Source organism: Macaca fascicularis, chromosome X (genome assembly GCF_037993035.2).
Source record: "Macaca fascicularis isolate 582-1 chromosome X, T2T-MFA8v1.1".
Classification (NCBI taxonomy): Eukaryota; Metazoa; Chordata; class Mammalia; order Primates; family Cercopithecidae; genus Macaca; species Macaca fascicularis.
The window spans coordinates 66,491,330-66,507,643 of record NC_088395.1 but is presented as its reverse complement, the minus strand read 5'-3'; positions in this window follow the sequence as shown (position 1 = coordinate 66,507,643).

Sequence of the window (16,314 nt, the reverse complement as noted above, 5' to 3'; positions counted from 1 at the left end):
GATATTGGGAAGCCCATAGAGGGCTATGGTGAAAAAGGAAATATCCTCAGACGAAATCTGGAAAGAAGATTTCTGAGAAACTGTTTAGTGTTCTGTTAATTCATCTCACAGAGTTACATCTGTATTTCGTGGATCTCTTTGCTAGCCTTATTTCTGTGGAATCTGAGAACAGATATTTCGGATCCCTTTGAAGACTATAGGGCCAAAGGAAATATCCTCAGATAACAAAGAGAAAGAAGCTTTCTAAGAAACTTCTTTGTGTTCTGTGAAATCATCTCACAGAGTTACAGCTTTCCCCTCACAATCCTTTCGCTAAGACAGTACTTGTGGAATTGGCAAAGTGATATTTGGAAGCCCATGGAGGGCTCTGGTGAAAAAGGAAATATCCTCAGATGAAATCTGGAAAGAAGCTTTCTGAGAAACTTCTTAGTGTTCTGTTAATTCATCTCACAGAGTTACATCTGTATTTCGTGGATCTCTTTGCTAGCCTTATTTCTGTGGAATCTGAGAACAGATATTTCGGATCCCTTTGAAGACTATAGGGCCAAACGAAATATCCTCCGATAACAAAGAGAAAGAAGCTTTCTGAGAAACTTCATTGTGTTCCGTGAAATCATCTCACAGAGTTACAGCTTTCCCCTCAAGAAGCCTTTCTCTAAGACACTTCTTGTGGAATTGGCAAAGTGACATTTGGAAGCCCATAGAGGGCTATGGTGAAAAAGGAAATATCCTCAGATGAAATCTGGAAAGAAGCTTTCTGAGAAAGTGTTTAGTGTTCTGTTAATTCATCTCGGAGTTACATCTGTATTTCGTGGATCTCTTTGCTAGCCTTATTTCTGTGGAATCTGAGAACAGATACTTCGGATACCTTTGAAGACTATAGGGCCAAAGGAAATATCCTCAGATAACAAAGAGAAAGACGCTTACTGAGAAACTTGTTTGTGTTCTGTGAAATCATCTCACAGAGATACAGCTTTCACCTCAAGAAGCCTTTCGCTAAGACAGTTCTTGTGGAATTGGCAAAGTGATATTCGGAAGTCCATAGAGGGCTATGTTGAAAAAGGAAATATCCTCAGATGAATTCTGGAAAGAAGCTTTCTGAGAAACTGCTCTGTGATGTGTGACTTCCACTCACAGAGTTACATCTGTGTTTCGTGGATTTCTTCGCTAGCCTTATGTCTGTGGAATCTGAGAACAGATATTTCGGATCCCTTTGAAGACTACAGGGCCTAAGGAAATATCCTCCGATAACAAAGAGAAAGAAGTTTTCCTAGAAACTTCTTTGTGTTCTGTGAAATCATCTCACAGAGTTATAGCTTTCCCCTCAAGAAGCCTTTCGCTAGGACAGTTCTTGCGGAATTGGCAAAGTGATATTTGGAAGCCCATAGAGGGCTATGGTGAAAAAGGAAATATCCTCATATGAAATCTGGAAAGAATATTTCTCAGAAACTGCTTAGTGTTCTGTAATTCATCTCACAGAGTTACATCTGTATTTCGTGGATCTCTTTGCTAGCCTTATTTCTGTGGAATCTGAGAACAGATATTTCGGATCCCTTTGAAGACTACTGGGCCAAAGGAAATATCCTCCGATAACAAAGAGAAAGAAGCTTTCTGAGAAACTTCTTTGTGTTCTGTGAAATCATCTCACAGAGTTACAGCTTTCACCTCAAGAAGCCTTTCGATAAGACAGTTCTTGTGGAATTGGCAAAGTGATATTTGGAAGCCCATAGAGGGCTCTGGTGAAAAAGGAAATATCCTCAGAAGAAATCTGGAAAGAAGCTCTCTTAGAAACTGCTCTGTGATGTGTGACTTCCACTCACAGAGTTACATCTGTATTTCGTGGATCTCTCTGCTAGCCTTATTTCTCTGGAATCTGAGAACAGATATTTCGGATCCCTTTGAAGACTATAGGGCCAAAGGAAAAATCCTCTCATAACAAAGAGAAAGAAGCTTTCTGAGAAACTTCTTTTTGTTCTGTGAAATCATCACACAGAGTTACAGCTTTCCCCTCAAGAAGCCTTTCGCTAAGACAGTTCTTGTGGAATTGGCAAAGAGATATTTGGAAGCCCATAGAGGGCCATGGTGAAAAAGGAAATATCCTCAGATGAAACATGGAAAGAATCTTTCTGAGAAACTGCTTAGTGTTCTGTTAATTCATCTCACAGAGTTACATCTGTATTTCGTGGATCTCTTTGCTAGCCTTATTTCTGTGGAATCTGAGAAGAGATATTTCGGATCCCTTTGAAGACTATAGTGCCAAAGGAAATATCCTCCGATAACAAAGAGAAAGAAACTTTCTGAGCAACTACTTTGTGTTCCGTGAAATCATCTCACAGAGTTACAGCTTTCCCCTCAAGAAGCCTTTCTCTAAGACACTTCTTGTGGAATTGGCAAAGTGACATTTGGAAGCCCATAGAGGGCTATGGTGAAAAAGGAAATATCCTCAGATGAAATCTGGAAAGAAGCTTTCTGAGAAACTGCTCTGTGATGTGTGACTTCCACTCACAGAGTTACATCTGTATTTCGTGGGTCTCTTTGCTAGCCTTATTTCTGTGGAATCTAAGAACAGATATTTCGGATCCCTTTGAAGACTATAGGGCCAAAGGAAATATCCTCCGATAACAAAGAGAAAGAAGATTTCTGAGAAACTTCTTTGTGTTCTGTGAAATCATCTCACAGAGTTACAGCTTTCCCCTCAAGAAGCCTTTCGCTAAGACAGTTCTTGTGGAATTGGAAAAGTGATATTTGGAAGACCATAGAGGGCTACGGTGAAAAAGGAAATATCCTCAGATGAAATCTGGAAAGAAGCTTTCTGAGAAACTGCTTAGTGTTCTGTTAATTCATCTCACAGAGTTACATCTGTATTTCGTGGACCTCTTTGCTAGACTTATTTCTGTGGAATCTGAAAAGAGATATTTCGGATCCCTTTGAAGACTATAGGGCCAAAGGAAATATCCTCCGATAACAAAGAGAAAGAAGCTTTCTGATTAACTTCTCTGTGTTCTGTGAAATCATCTCACAGAGTTACAGCATTCCCCTCAAGAAGCCTTTCGCTAAGACACTTCTTGTGGAATTGGCAAAGTGATATTTGGAAGCCCATAGAGGGCTATGGTGAAAAAGGAAATATTCTCAGATGAAATCTGACAAGAAGCTTTCTGAGAAACTGCTAAGTGTTCTGTTAATTCATCTCACAGAGTTACATCTGTATTTCGTGGATCTCTTGTCTAGCCTTATTTCTGTGGAATCTGAGAACAGATATTTCGGAACCCTTTGAAGACTATAGGGCCAAAGGAAATATCCTCCGATAACAAAGAGAAAGAAGCTTTCTGAGAAACTTCTTTGTCTTCCCTGAAATCTTCTCACAGAGTTACAGCTTTCCCTTCAAGAAGCCTTTCGCTAAGACAGTTCTTCTGGAAATGGCAAAGTGATATTTGGAAGCCCATAGAGGGCTATGGTGAAAAAGGAAATATCCTCAGATGAAATCTGGAAAGAAGCTTTCTGAGAAATTGCTCTGTGATGTGTGACTTCCACTCACAAGTTACATCTGTATTTCGTGTATCTCTTTTCTAGCCTTTTTTCTGTGGAATCTGAGAACAGATATTTCGGATCCCTTTGAAGACTACAGGGCCAAAGGAAATATCCTCAGATAACAAAGAGAAATCAGCTTTCTGAGAAACTTCTTTGTCTTCTGTGAAATCATCTCACAGAGTTACAGCTTTCCCTTCAGGAAGCCTTTCGCTAAGACAGTTCTTCTGGAATTGGCAAAGTGATATTTGGAAGCCGATAGAGGGCTATGGTGAAAAAGGAAATATCCTCAGATGAAATCTGGAAAGAAGCTTTGTGAGAAACTGCTCTGTGATGTGTGACGTCCACTCACTGAGTTACATCTGTATTTCGTGGATCTCTTTGCTAGCCTTATTTCTGTGGTATCTGAGAACAGATATTTGGGATCCCTTTGAAGAATATAGGGCCAAAGGAAATATCCTCCGATAACAAAGAGAAAGAGGCTTTCTGAGAAATTTCTTTGTGTTCTGTGAAATCATCTCACAGAGTTACACCTTTCCCCTCAAGAAGCCTTTCACTAAGACAGTTCTTGTGGAATTGGCAAAGTGATATTTGGAAGCCCATACAGGGCTATGGTGAATAAGGAAATATCCTCAGATGAAATCTGGAAAGAAGCTTTCTGAGAAACTGCTCTGTGATGTGTGACTTACACTCACAGTGTTACATCTGTATTTCGTGGATATCTCTGCTAGCCTTATTTCTGTGGAATCTGAGAACAGATATTTCGGATCCCTTTGAAGACTATGGGGCCAAAGGAAATATCCTCTGATAACAAAGAGAAAGAAGCTTTCTGAGAAACTTCTTTGTCTTCTGTGAAATCATCTCACAGAGTTACAGCTTTCCCTTCAAGAAGCCTTTCGCTAAGACAGTTCTTGTGGAATTGGCAAAGTGATATTTGGAAGACCATAGAGGGCTATGGTGAAAAAGGAAATATCCTCAGATGAAACCTTGAAAGAAGCTTTCTGAGAAACTGTTCTGTGATGTGTAACTTCCACTACCAGAGTTACATCTGTGTTTCGTGGATCTCTTGGCTAGCCTTATTTCTGTGGGATCTGAGAACAGATATTTCGGAACCCTTTGAAGACTATAGGGTCAAAGGAAATATCCTCCGATAACAAAGAGAAAGAAGCTTTCTGAGAAACTTCTTTGTGTTCCGTGAAATCTTCTCACAGAGTTACAGCTTTCCCCTCAAGAAGCCTTTCGCTAAGACACTTCTTGTGGAATTGGCAAAGTGATATTTGGAAGCCCATAGAGGGCTATGGTGAAAAAGGAAATATCCTCAATGAAATCTGGAAAGAAGCTTTCTGAGAAACTGCTCTGTGATGTGTCACTTCCACTCACAGAGTTACATCTGTATTTCGTGGATCTCTTTGCTAGCCTTTTTTCTGTGGAATCTGAGAACAGATATTTCGGATCCCTTTGAAGACTATAGGGTCAAAGGAAATATCTTCCGATAAAAAAGAGAAAGAAGATTTCTGAGAAACTTCTTTGTGTTCTGTGAAATCATCTCACAGAGTTACAGCTTTCCCCTCAAGAAGCCTTTCGCTAATACACTTCTTGTGGAATTGGCAAAGTGATATTTGGAAGCCCATAGAGGTCCATGGTGAAAAAGGAAATATCCTCAGATGAAATCTGGAAAGAAGCTTTCTGAGAAACTGCTAAGTGTTCTGTTAATTCATCTCACAGAGTTACATCTGTATTTCGTGGATTTCTTGGCTATCCTTATTTCTGTGGAATATGAGAACAGATATTTCGGATCCCTTTGAAGAATATGGGGCCAAAGGATATATCCTACGATAACAAACAGAAAGAAGCTTTCTGAGAAACTTCTTTGTGTTCTGTGAAATCATCTCACAGAGTTACAGCTTTCCCCTCTAGAAGCCTTTCGCTAAGACAGTTCTTATGGAATTGGCAAAGTGATATTTGGAAGCCCATAGAGGGCTATGGTGAAAAAGGAAATATCCTCAGATGAAATCTGGAAAGAAGCTTTCTGAGAAACTGCTTAGTGTTCTGTTAATTCATCTCACAGAGTTATATCTGTATTTCGTGGATCTCTTTGCTAGCCTTATTTCTGTGGAATCTGAGAACAGATATTTCGGATCCCTTTGAAGACTATAGGGCCAAAGGAAATATCCTCCGATAACAAAGAGAAAGAAGCTTTCTGAGAAACTTCTTTGTGTTCTGTGAAATCATCTCACAGAGCTACAGCTTTCCCCTCAAGAAGCCTTTCGCTAAGACAGTTCTTGTGGAATTGGCAAAGTGATATTTGGAAGCCCATAGAGGGCTATGGTGAAAAAGGAAATATCCTCAGATGAAATCTGGAAAGAAGCTTTCTGAGAAACTGCTCTGTGGTGTGTGACTTCCACTCACAGAGGTACATCTGTATTTCGTGGATCTCTTTGCTAGCCTTTTATCTGTGGAATCTGAGAACAGATATTTCGGATCCCTTTGAAGACTATAGGGCTAAAGGAAATATCCTCCGATAACAAAGAGAAAGAAGCTTTCAGAGAAACTTCTTTGTGTTCTGTGAAATCATCTCACAGAGTTTCAGCTTTCCCCTCAAGAAGCCTTTCGCTAAGCCACTTCTTGTGGAATTGGCAAAGTGATATCTGGAAGCCCTTTGACAGCTATGGTGAAAAAGGAAATATCCTCAGATGAAATCTGGCAAGAAGCTTTCTGAGCAATTGCTCTGTGATGTGTGACTTCCAGTCACAGAGTGACATCTGTATTTCGTGTATCTCTTTGCTAGCCTTATTTCTGTGGAATCTGAGAACAGATATTTCGGATCTCTTTGAAGACAACAGGGCCAAAGGAAATATCCTCCGATAACAAAGAGAAAGAAGCTTTCTGAGAAACTTCTTTGTGTTCTGTGAATTCATCTCACAGAGTTACAGCTTTCCCTTCAGGAAGCCTTTCGCTAATACAGTTCTTGTGGAATTGGCAAAGTGATATTCGGAAGCACATAGAGGGCTATGGTGAAAAAGGAAATATCCTCAAATGAAATCTGGAAAGAAGCTTTCTGAGAAACTGCTCTGTGATGTGTGACTTCCACTCACAGAGTTACATCTGTATTTCGTGGATCTCTTTGCTAGCCTTATTTGTGTGGAATCTGAGAACAGATATTTCGGATCCCTTTGAAGACTATAGGGCCAAAGGAAATATCCTCTGATAACAAAGAGAAAGAAGCTTTCTGAGAAAATGCTTTGTGTTCTGTGAAATCATCTCACAGAGTTACAGCTTTCCCCTCAAGATGCCTTTCGCTAAGACAGTTCTTGTGGAATTGGCAAAGTGATATTCGGAAGCCCATAGAGGGCTATGGTGAAAAAGGAAATATCCTCAGATGAAATCTGGAAAGAAGCTTTCTGAGAAACTGCTTAGTGTTCTGTTAATTCATCTCACAGAGTTACATCTGTATTTCGTGGATTTCTTTGCTAGCCTTATTTCTGTGGAATCGGAGAACAGATATTTCGGATCCCTTTGAAGACTATAGGGCCAAAGGAAATATCCTCCGATAACAAAGAGAAAGAAGCTTTCTAAGAAACTTCTTTGTGTTCCGTGAAATCATCTCACAGAGTTACAGCTTTCCCTTCAATAAACCTTTCGCTAAGACAGTTCTTGTGGAATTGTCAAAGTGATATTGGGAAGCCCATAGAGAGCTATGGTGAAAAAGGAAATATCCTCTAATGAAATCTGGAAAGAAGCTTTCTGAGAAACTGCTCTGTGATGTTTGACTTCCACTCACAGAGTTACATCTGTATTTCGTGGATGTCTTTGCTAGCCTTTTTTCTGTGTAATCTGAGAACAGATATTTCGGATCCCTTTGAAGACTATAGGGCCAGAGGAAATATCCTCCGATAAAAAAGAGAAAGAAGATTTCTGAGAAACTTCTTTGTGTTCTGTGAAATCATCTCAGAGTTACAGCTTTCCCCTCAAGAAGCCTTTCGCTAATACAGTTCTTGTGGAATTGGCAAAGTGATATTTGGAAGCCCATAGAGGGCTATGGTGAAAAAGGAAATATCCTCAGATGAAATCTGGAAAGAAGCTTTCTGAGAAATTGCTCTGTGATGTGTGACTTCCACTCACAGAGTTACATCTGTATTTCGTGTATCTCTTTTCTAGCCTTTTTTCTGTGGAATCTGAGAACAGATATTTCGGATCCCTTTGAAGACTACAGGGCCAAAGGAAATATCCTCAGATAACAAAGAGAAATCAGCTTTCTGAGAAACTTCTTTGTCTTCTGTGAAATCATCTCACAGAGTTACAGCTTTCCCTTCAGGAAGCCTTTCGCTAAGACAGTTCTTCTGGAATTGGCAAAGTGATATTTGGAAGCCTATAGAGGGCTATGGTGAAAAAGGAAATATCCTCAGATGAAATCTGGAAAGAAGCTTTGTGAGAAACTGCTCTGTGATGTGTGACGTCCACTCACTGAGTTACATCTGTATTTCGTGGATCTCTTTGCTAGCCTTATTTCTGTGGTATCTGAGAACAGATATTTGGGATCCCTTTGAAGAGTATAGGGCCAAAGGAAATATCCTCCGATAACAAAGAGAAAGAGGCTTTCTGAGAAATTTCTTTGTGTTCTGTGAAATCATCTCACAGAGTTACACCTTTCCCCTCAAGAAGCCTTTCACTAAGACAGTTCTTGTGGAATTGGCAAAGTGATATTTGGAAGCCCATACAGGGCTATGGTGAATAAGGAAATATCCTCAGATGAAATCTGGAAAGAAGCTTTCTGAGAAACTGCTCTGTGATGTGTGAATTCCACTCACAGAGTTACATCTGTATTTCGTGGATCTCTTTCCTTGCCTTATTTCTGTGGAATCTGAGAAGAGATATTTCGGATCCCTTTGAAGACTATAGGGCCAAAGGAAATATCCTCTGATAACAAAGAGAAAGAAGCTTTCTGAGAAACTTCTTTGTGTTTTGTGAAATCATCTCACAGAGTTACAACTTTCCCCTCAAGAAGCCTTTCGCTAAGACAGTTCTTGTGGAATTGGCAAAGTGATATTTGGAAGCCCATAGAGGGCTATGGTGAAAAAGGAAATATCCTCAGATGAAATCTGGAAAGAAGCTTTCTGAGTAACTGCTTAGTGTTCTGTTAATTCATCTCACAGAGTTACATCTGTATTTCGTGGATCTCTTTGCTAGCCTTATTTCTGTGGAATCTAGAACAGATATTTCGGATCCCTTTTAAGACTATAGGGCCAAAGGAAATATCCTCCGATAACAAAGAGAAAGAACCTTTCTGAGAAACTTCTTTGTGTTCTGTGAAATCATCTCACAGAGTTACAGCTTTCCCCTCAAGAAGCCTTTCGCTAAGACAGTTCTTGTGGAATTGGCAAAGTGATATTTGGAAGCCCATAGAGGGCTATGGTGAAAAAGGAAATATCCTCAGATGAAATCTGGAAAGAAGCTTTCTGAGAAACTGCTTAGTGTTCTGTTAATTCATCTCACAGGGTTACATTTGTATTTCGTGGATCTCTTTGCTAGCCTTATTTCTGTGGAATCTGAGAACAGATATTTCGGATCCCTTTGAAGACTATAGGGCCAAAGGAAATATCCTCCGATAAGAAAGAGAAAGAAGCATTCTAAGAAACTTCTTTGTGTTCTGCAAAATCATCTCACAGAGTTACAGCTTTCCCCTCAAGAAGCCTTTCGCTAAGACAGGTCTTGTGGAATTGGCAAAGTGATATTTGGAAGCTCATAGAGGGCTATGGTGAAAAAGGAAATAATCTCAGATGGAATCTGGAAAGAAGCTTTCTGAGAAACTGCTTAGTGTTCTGTTAATTCATCTCCCAGAGTTACATCTGTATTTCGTGGATCTCTTTGCTAGCCTTATTTCTGTGGAATCTGAGAACAGATATTTCGGATCCCTTTGAAGACTATAGGGCCAAAGGAAATATCCTCCGATAACAAAGAGAAAGAAGCTTTCTGAGAAACTTCTTTGTGTTCTGTGAAATCATCTCAATGAGTTACAGCTTTCCCCTCAAGAAGCCTTTCGCTAAGACAGTTCTTGTGGAATTGGCAAAGTGATATTTGGAAGCCCATAGAGGGCTATGGTGAAAAAGGAAATATCCTCAGATGAAATCTGGAAAGAAGCTTTCTGAGAAACTGCTTAGTGTTCTGTTAATTCATCTCACAGAGTTACATCTGTATTTCGTGGATCTCTTTGCTAGCCTTATTTCTGTGGAATCTGAGAACAGATATTTCGGATCCCTTTGAAGACTATAGGGCCAAAGGAAATATCCTCCGATAACAAAGAGAAAGAAGGTTACTGAGAAACTTCTTTCTGTTCTGTGAAATCATCTCACAAAGTTACAGCTTTCCCTTCAAGAAGCCTTTCGCTAAGACACTTCTTGTGGAATTGGCAAAGTGATATTTGGAAGCCCAAAGAGGGCTATGTTGAAAAAGGAAATATCCTCAGAAGAAATCTGGAAAGAAGCTCTCTGAGAAACTGCTCTGTGATGTGTGACTTCCACTCACAGAGTTACATCTGTATTTCGTGGATCTCTCTGCTAGCCTTATTTCTCTGGAATCTGAGAACAGATATTTCGGATCCCTTTGAAGACTATAGGGCCAAAGGAAAAATCCTCTCATAACAAAGAGAAAGAAGCTTTCTGAGAAACTTCTTTTTGTTCTGTGAAATCATCACACAGAGTTACAGCTTTCCCCTCAAGAAGCCTTTCGCTAAGACAGTTCTTGTGGAATTGGCAAAGAGATATTTGGAAGCCCATAGAGGGCCATGGTGAAAAAGGAAATATCCTCAGATGAAATATGGAAAGAATCTTTCTGAGAAACTGTTTAGTGTTCTGTTAATTCATCTCACAGAGTTATATCTGTATTTCGTGGATCTCTTTGCTAGCCTTATTTCTGTGGATTCTGAGAACAGATATTTCGGATCCCTTTGAAGACTATAGGGCCAAACGAAATATCCTCCGATAACAAAGAGAAAGATGCTTTCTGAGGAACTTCTTTGTGTTCCGTGAAATCATCTCACAGAGTTACAGCTTTCCCCTCAAGAAGCCTTTCTCTAAGACACTTCTTGTGGAATTGGCAAAGTGACATTTGGAAGCCCATAGAGGGCTATGGTGAAAAAGGAAATATCCTCAGATGAAATCTGGAAAGAAGCTTTCTGAGAAACTGCTCTGTGGTGTGTGAATTCCACTCACAGAGTTACATCTGTATTTCGTGGATCTCTTTCCTTGCCTTATTTCTGTGGAATCTGAGAAGAGATATTTCGGATCCCTTTGAAGACTATAGGGCCAAAGGAAATATCCTCTGATAACAAAGAGAAAGAAGCTTTCTGAGAAACTTCTTTGTGTTTTGTGAAATCATCTCACAGAGTTACAACTTTCCCCTCAAGAAGCCTTTCGCTAAGACAGTTCTTGTGGAATTGGCAAAGTGATATTTGGAAGCCCATAGAGGGCTATGGTGAAAAAGGAAATATCCTCAGATGAAATCTGGAAAGAAGCTTTCTGAGAAACTGCTTAGTGTTCTGTTAATTCATCTCACAGAGTTACATCTGTATTTCGTGGATCTCTTTGCTAGCCTTATTTCTGTGGAATCTGAGAAGAGATATTTCGGATCCCTTTGAAGACTATAGTGCCAAAGGAAATATCCTCCGATAACAAAGAGAAAGAAACTTTCTGAGCAACTACTTTGTGTTCCGTGAAATCATCTCACAGAGTTACAGCTTTCCCCTCAAGAAGCCTTTCTCTAAGACACTTCTTGTGGAATTGGCAAAGTGACATTTGGAAGCCCATAGAGGGCTATGGTGAAAAAGGAAATATCCTCAGATGAAATCTGGAAAGAAGCTTTCTGAGAAACTGCTCTGTGATGTGTGACTTCCACTCACAGAGTTACATCTGTATTTCGTGGGTCTCTTTGCTAGCCTTATTTCTGTGGAATCTAAGAACAGATATTTCGGATCCCTTTGAAGACTATAGGGCCAAAGGAAATATCCTCCGATAACAAAGAGAAAGAAGATTTCTGAGAAACTTCTTTGTGTTCTGTGAAATCATCTCACAGAGTTACAGCTTTCCCCTCAAGAAGCCTTTCGCTAAGACAGTTCTTGTGGAATTGGAAAAGTGATATTTGGAAGACCATAGAGGGCTACGGTGAAAAAGGAAATATCCTCAGATGAAATCTGGAAAGAAGCTTTCTGAGAAACTGCTTAGTGTTCTGTTAATTCATCTCACAGAGTTACATCTGTATTTCGTGGACCTCTTTGCTAGACTTATTTCTGTGGAATCTGAAAAGAGATATTTCGGATCCCTTTGAAGACTATAGGGCCAAAGGAAATATCCTCCGATAACAAAGAGAAAGAAGCTTTCTGATTAACTTCTCTGTGTTCTGTGAAATCATCTCACAGAGTTACAGCATTCCCCTCAAGAAGCCTTTCGCTAAGACACTTCTTGTGGAATTGGCAAAGTGATATTTGGAAGCCCATAGAGGGCTATGGTGAAAAAGGAAATATTCTCAGATGAAATCTGACAAGAAGCTTTCTGAGAAACTGCTAAGTGTTCTGTTAATTCATCTCACAGAGTTACATCTGTATTTCGTGGATCTCTTGTCTAGCCTTATTTCTGTGGAATCTGAGAACAGATATTTCGGAACCCTTTGAAGACTATAGGGCCAAAGGAAATATCCTCCGATAACAAAGAGAAAGAAGCTTTCTGAGAAACTTCTTTGTCTTCCCTGAAATCTTCTCACAGAGTTACAGCTTTCCCTTCAAGAAGCCTTTCGCTAAGACAGTTCTTCTGGAAATGGCAAAGTGATATTTGGAAGCCCATAGAGGGCTATGGTGAAAAAGGAAATATCCTCAGATGAAATCTGGAAAGAAGCTTTCTGAGAAATTGCTCTGTGATGTGTGACTTCCACTCACAAGTTACATCTGTATTTCGTGTATCTCTTTTCTAGCCTTTTTTCTGTGGAATCTGAGAACAGATATTTCGGATCCCTTTGAAGACTACAGGGCCAAAGGAAATATCCTCAGATAACAAAGAGAAATCAGCTTTCTGAGAAACTTCTTTGTCTTCTGTGAAATCATCTCACAGAGTTACAGCTTTCCCTTCAGGAAGCCTTTCGCTAAGACAGTTCTTCTGGAATTGGCAAAGTGATATTTGGAAGCCGATAGAGGGCTATGGTGAAAAAGGAAATATCCTCAGATGAAATCTGGAAAGAAGCTTTGTGAGAAACTGCTCTGTGATGTGTGACGTCCACTCACTGAGTTACATCTGTATTTCGTGGATCTCTTTGCTAGCCTTATTTCTGTGGTATCTGAGAACAGATATTTGGGATCCCTTTGAAGAATATAGGGCCAAAGGAAATATCCTCCGATAACAAAGAGAAAGAGGCTTTCTGAGAAATTTCTTTGTGTTCTGTGAAATCATCTCACAGAGTTACACCTTTCCCCTCAAGAAGCCTTTCACTAAGACAGTTCTTGTGGAATTGGCAAAGTGATATTTGGAAGCCCATACAGGGCTATGGTGAATAAGGAAATATCCTCAGATGAAATCTGGAAAGAAGCTTTCTGAGAAACTGCTCTGTGATGTGTGACTTACACTCACAGTGTTACATCTGTATTTCGTGGATATCTCTGCTAGCCTTATTTCTGTGGAATCTGAGAACAGATATTTCGGATCCCTTTGAAGACTATGGGGCCAAAGGAAATATCCTCTGATAACAAAGAGAAAGAAGCTTTCTGAGAAACTTCTTTGTCTTCTGTGAAATCATCTCACAGAGTTACAGCTTTCCCTTCAAGAAGCCTTTCGCTAAGACAGTTCTTGTGGAATTGGCAAAGTGATATTTGGAAGACCATAGAGGGCTATGGTGAAAAAGGAAATATCCTCAGATGAAACCTTGAAAGAAGCTTTCTGAGAAACTGTTCTGTGATGTGTAACTTCCACTACCAGAGTTACATCTGTGTTTCGTGGATCTCTTGGCTAGCCTTATTTCTGTGGGATCTGAGAACAGATATTTCGGAACCCTTTGAAGACTATAGGGTCAAAGGAAATATCCTCCGATAACAAAGAGAAAGAAGCTTTCTGAGAAACTTCTTTGTGTTCCGTGAAATCTTCTCACAGAGTTACAGCTTTCCCCTCAAGAAGCCTTTCGCTAAGACACTTCTTGTGGAATTGGCAAAGTGATATTTGGAAGCCCATAGAGGGCTATGGTGAAAAAGGAAATATCCTCAATGAAATCTGGAAAGAAGCTTTCTGAGAAACTGCTCTGTGATGTGTCACTTCCACTCACAGAGTTACATCTGTATTTCGTGGATCTCTTTGCTAGCCTTTTTTCTGTGGAATCTGAGAACAGATATTTCGGATCCCTTTGAAGACTATAGGGTCAAAGGAAATATCTTCCGATAAAAAAGAGAAAGAAGATTTCTGAGAAACTTCTTTGTGTTCTGTGAAATCATCTCACAGAGTTACAGCTTTCCCCTCAAGAAGCCTTTCGCTAATACACTTCTTGTGGAATTGGCAAAGTGATATTTGGAAGCCCATAGAGGTCCATGGTGAAAAAGGAAATATCCTCAGATGAAATCTGGAAAGAAGCTTTCTGAGAAACTGCTAAGTGTTCTGTTAATTCATCTCACAGAGTTACATCTGTATTTCGTGGATTTCTTGGCTATCCTTATTTCTGTGGAATATGAGAACAGATATTTCGGATCCCTTTGAAGAATATGGGGCCAAAGGATATATCCTACGATAACAAACAGAAAGAAGCTTTCTGAGAAACTTCTTTGTGTTCTGTGAAATCATCTCACAGAGTTACAGCTTTCCCCTCTAGAAGCCTTTCGCTAAGACAGTTCTTATGGAATTGGCAAAGTGATATTTGGAAGCCCATAGAGGGCTATGGTGAAAAAGGAAATATCCTCAGATGAAATCTGGAAAGAAGCTTTCTGAGAAACTGCTTAGTGTTCTGTTAATTCATCTCACAGAGTTATATCTGTATTTCGTGGATCTCTTTGCTAGCCTTATTTCTGTGGAATCTGAGAACAGATATTTCGGATCCCTTTGAAGACTATAGGGCCAAAGGAAATATCCTCCGATAACAAAGAGAAAGAAGCTTTCTGAGAAACTTCTTTGTGTTCTGTGAAATCATCTCACAGAGCTACAGCTTTCCCCTCAAGAAGCCTTTCGCTAAGACAGTTCTTGTGGAATTGGCAAAGTGATATTTGGAAGCCCATAGAGGGCTATGGTGAAAAAGGAAATATCCTCAGATGAAATCTGGAAAGAAGCTTTCTGAGAAACTGCTCTGTGGTGTGTGACTTCCACTCACAGAGGTACATCTGTATTTCGTGGATCTCTTTGCTAGCCTTTTATCTGTGGAATCTGAGAACAGATATTTCGGATCCCTTTGAAGACTATAGGGCTAAAGGAAATATCCTCCGATAACAAAGAGAAAGAAGCTTTCAGAGAAACTTCTTTGTGTTCTGTGAAATCATCTCACAGAGTTTCAGCTTTCCCCTCAAGAAGCCTTTCGCTAAGCCACTTCTTGTGGAATTGGCAAAGTGATATCTGGAAGCCCTTTGACAGCTATGGTGAAAAAGGAAATATCCTCAGATGAAATCTGGCAAGAAGCTTTCTGAGCAATTGCTCTGTGATGTGTGACTTCCAGTCACAGAGTGACATCTGTATTTCGTGTATCTCTTTGCTAGCCTTATTTCTGTGGAATCTGAGAACAGATATTTCGGATCTCTTTGAAGACAACAGGGCCAAAGGAAATATCCTCCGATAACAAAGAGAAAGAAGCTTTCTGAGAAACTTCTTTGTGTTCTGTGAATTCATCTCACAGAGTTACAGCTTTCCCTTCAGGAAGCCTTTCGCTAATACAGTTCTTGTGGAATTGGCAAAGTGATATTCGGAAGCACATAGAGGGCTATGGTGAAAAAGGAAATATCCTCAAATGAAATCTGGAAAGAAGCTTTCTGAGAAACTGCTCTGTGATGTGTGACTTCCACTCACAGAGTTACATCTGTATTTCGTGGATCTCTTTGCTAGCCTTATTTGTGTGGAATCTGAGAACAGATATTTCGGATCCCTTTGAAGACTATAGGGCCAAAGGAAATATCCTCTGATAACAAAGAGAAAGAAGCTTTCTGAGAAAATGCTTTGTGTTCTGTGAAATCATCTCACAGAGTTACAGCTTTCCCCTCAAGATGCCTTTCGCTAAGACAGTTCTCGTGGAATTGGCAAAGTGATATTCGGAAGCCCATAGAGGGCTATGGTGAAAAAGGAAATATACTCAGATGAAATCTGGAAAGAAGCTTTCTGAGAAACTGCTTAGTGTTCTGTTAATTCATCTCACAGAGTTACATCTGTATTTCGTGGATTTCTTTGCTAGCCTTATTTCTGTGGAATCGGAGAACAGATATTTCGGATCCCTTTGAAGACTATAGGGCCAAAGGAAATATCCTCCGATAACAAAGAGAAAGAAGCTTTCTAAGAAACTTCTTTGTGTTCCGTGAAATCATCTCACAGAGTTACAGCTTTCCCTTCAATAAACCTTTCGCTAAGACAGTTCTTGTGGAATTGTCAAAGTGATATTGGGAAGCCCATAGAGAGCTATGGTGAAAAAGGAAATATCCTCTAATGAAATCTGGAAAGAAGCTTTCTGAGAAACTGCTCTGTGATGTTTGACTTCCACTCACAGAGTTACATCTGTATTTCGTGGATGTCTTTGCTAGCCTTTTTTCTGTGTAATCTGAGAACAGATATTTCGGATCCCTTTGAAGACTATAGGGCC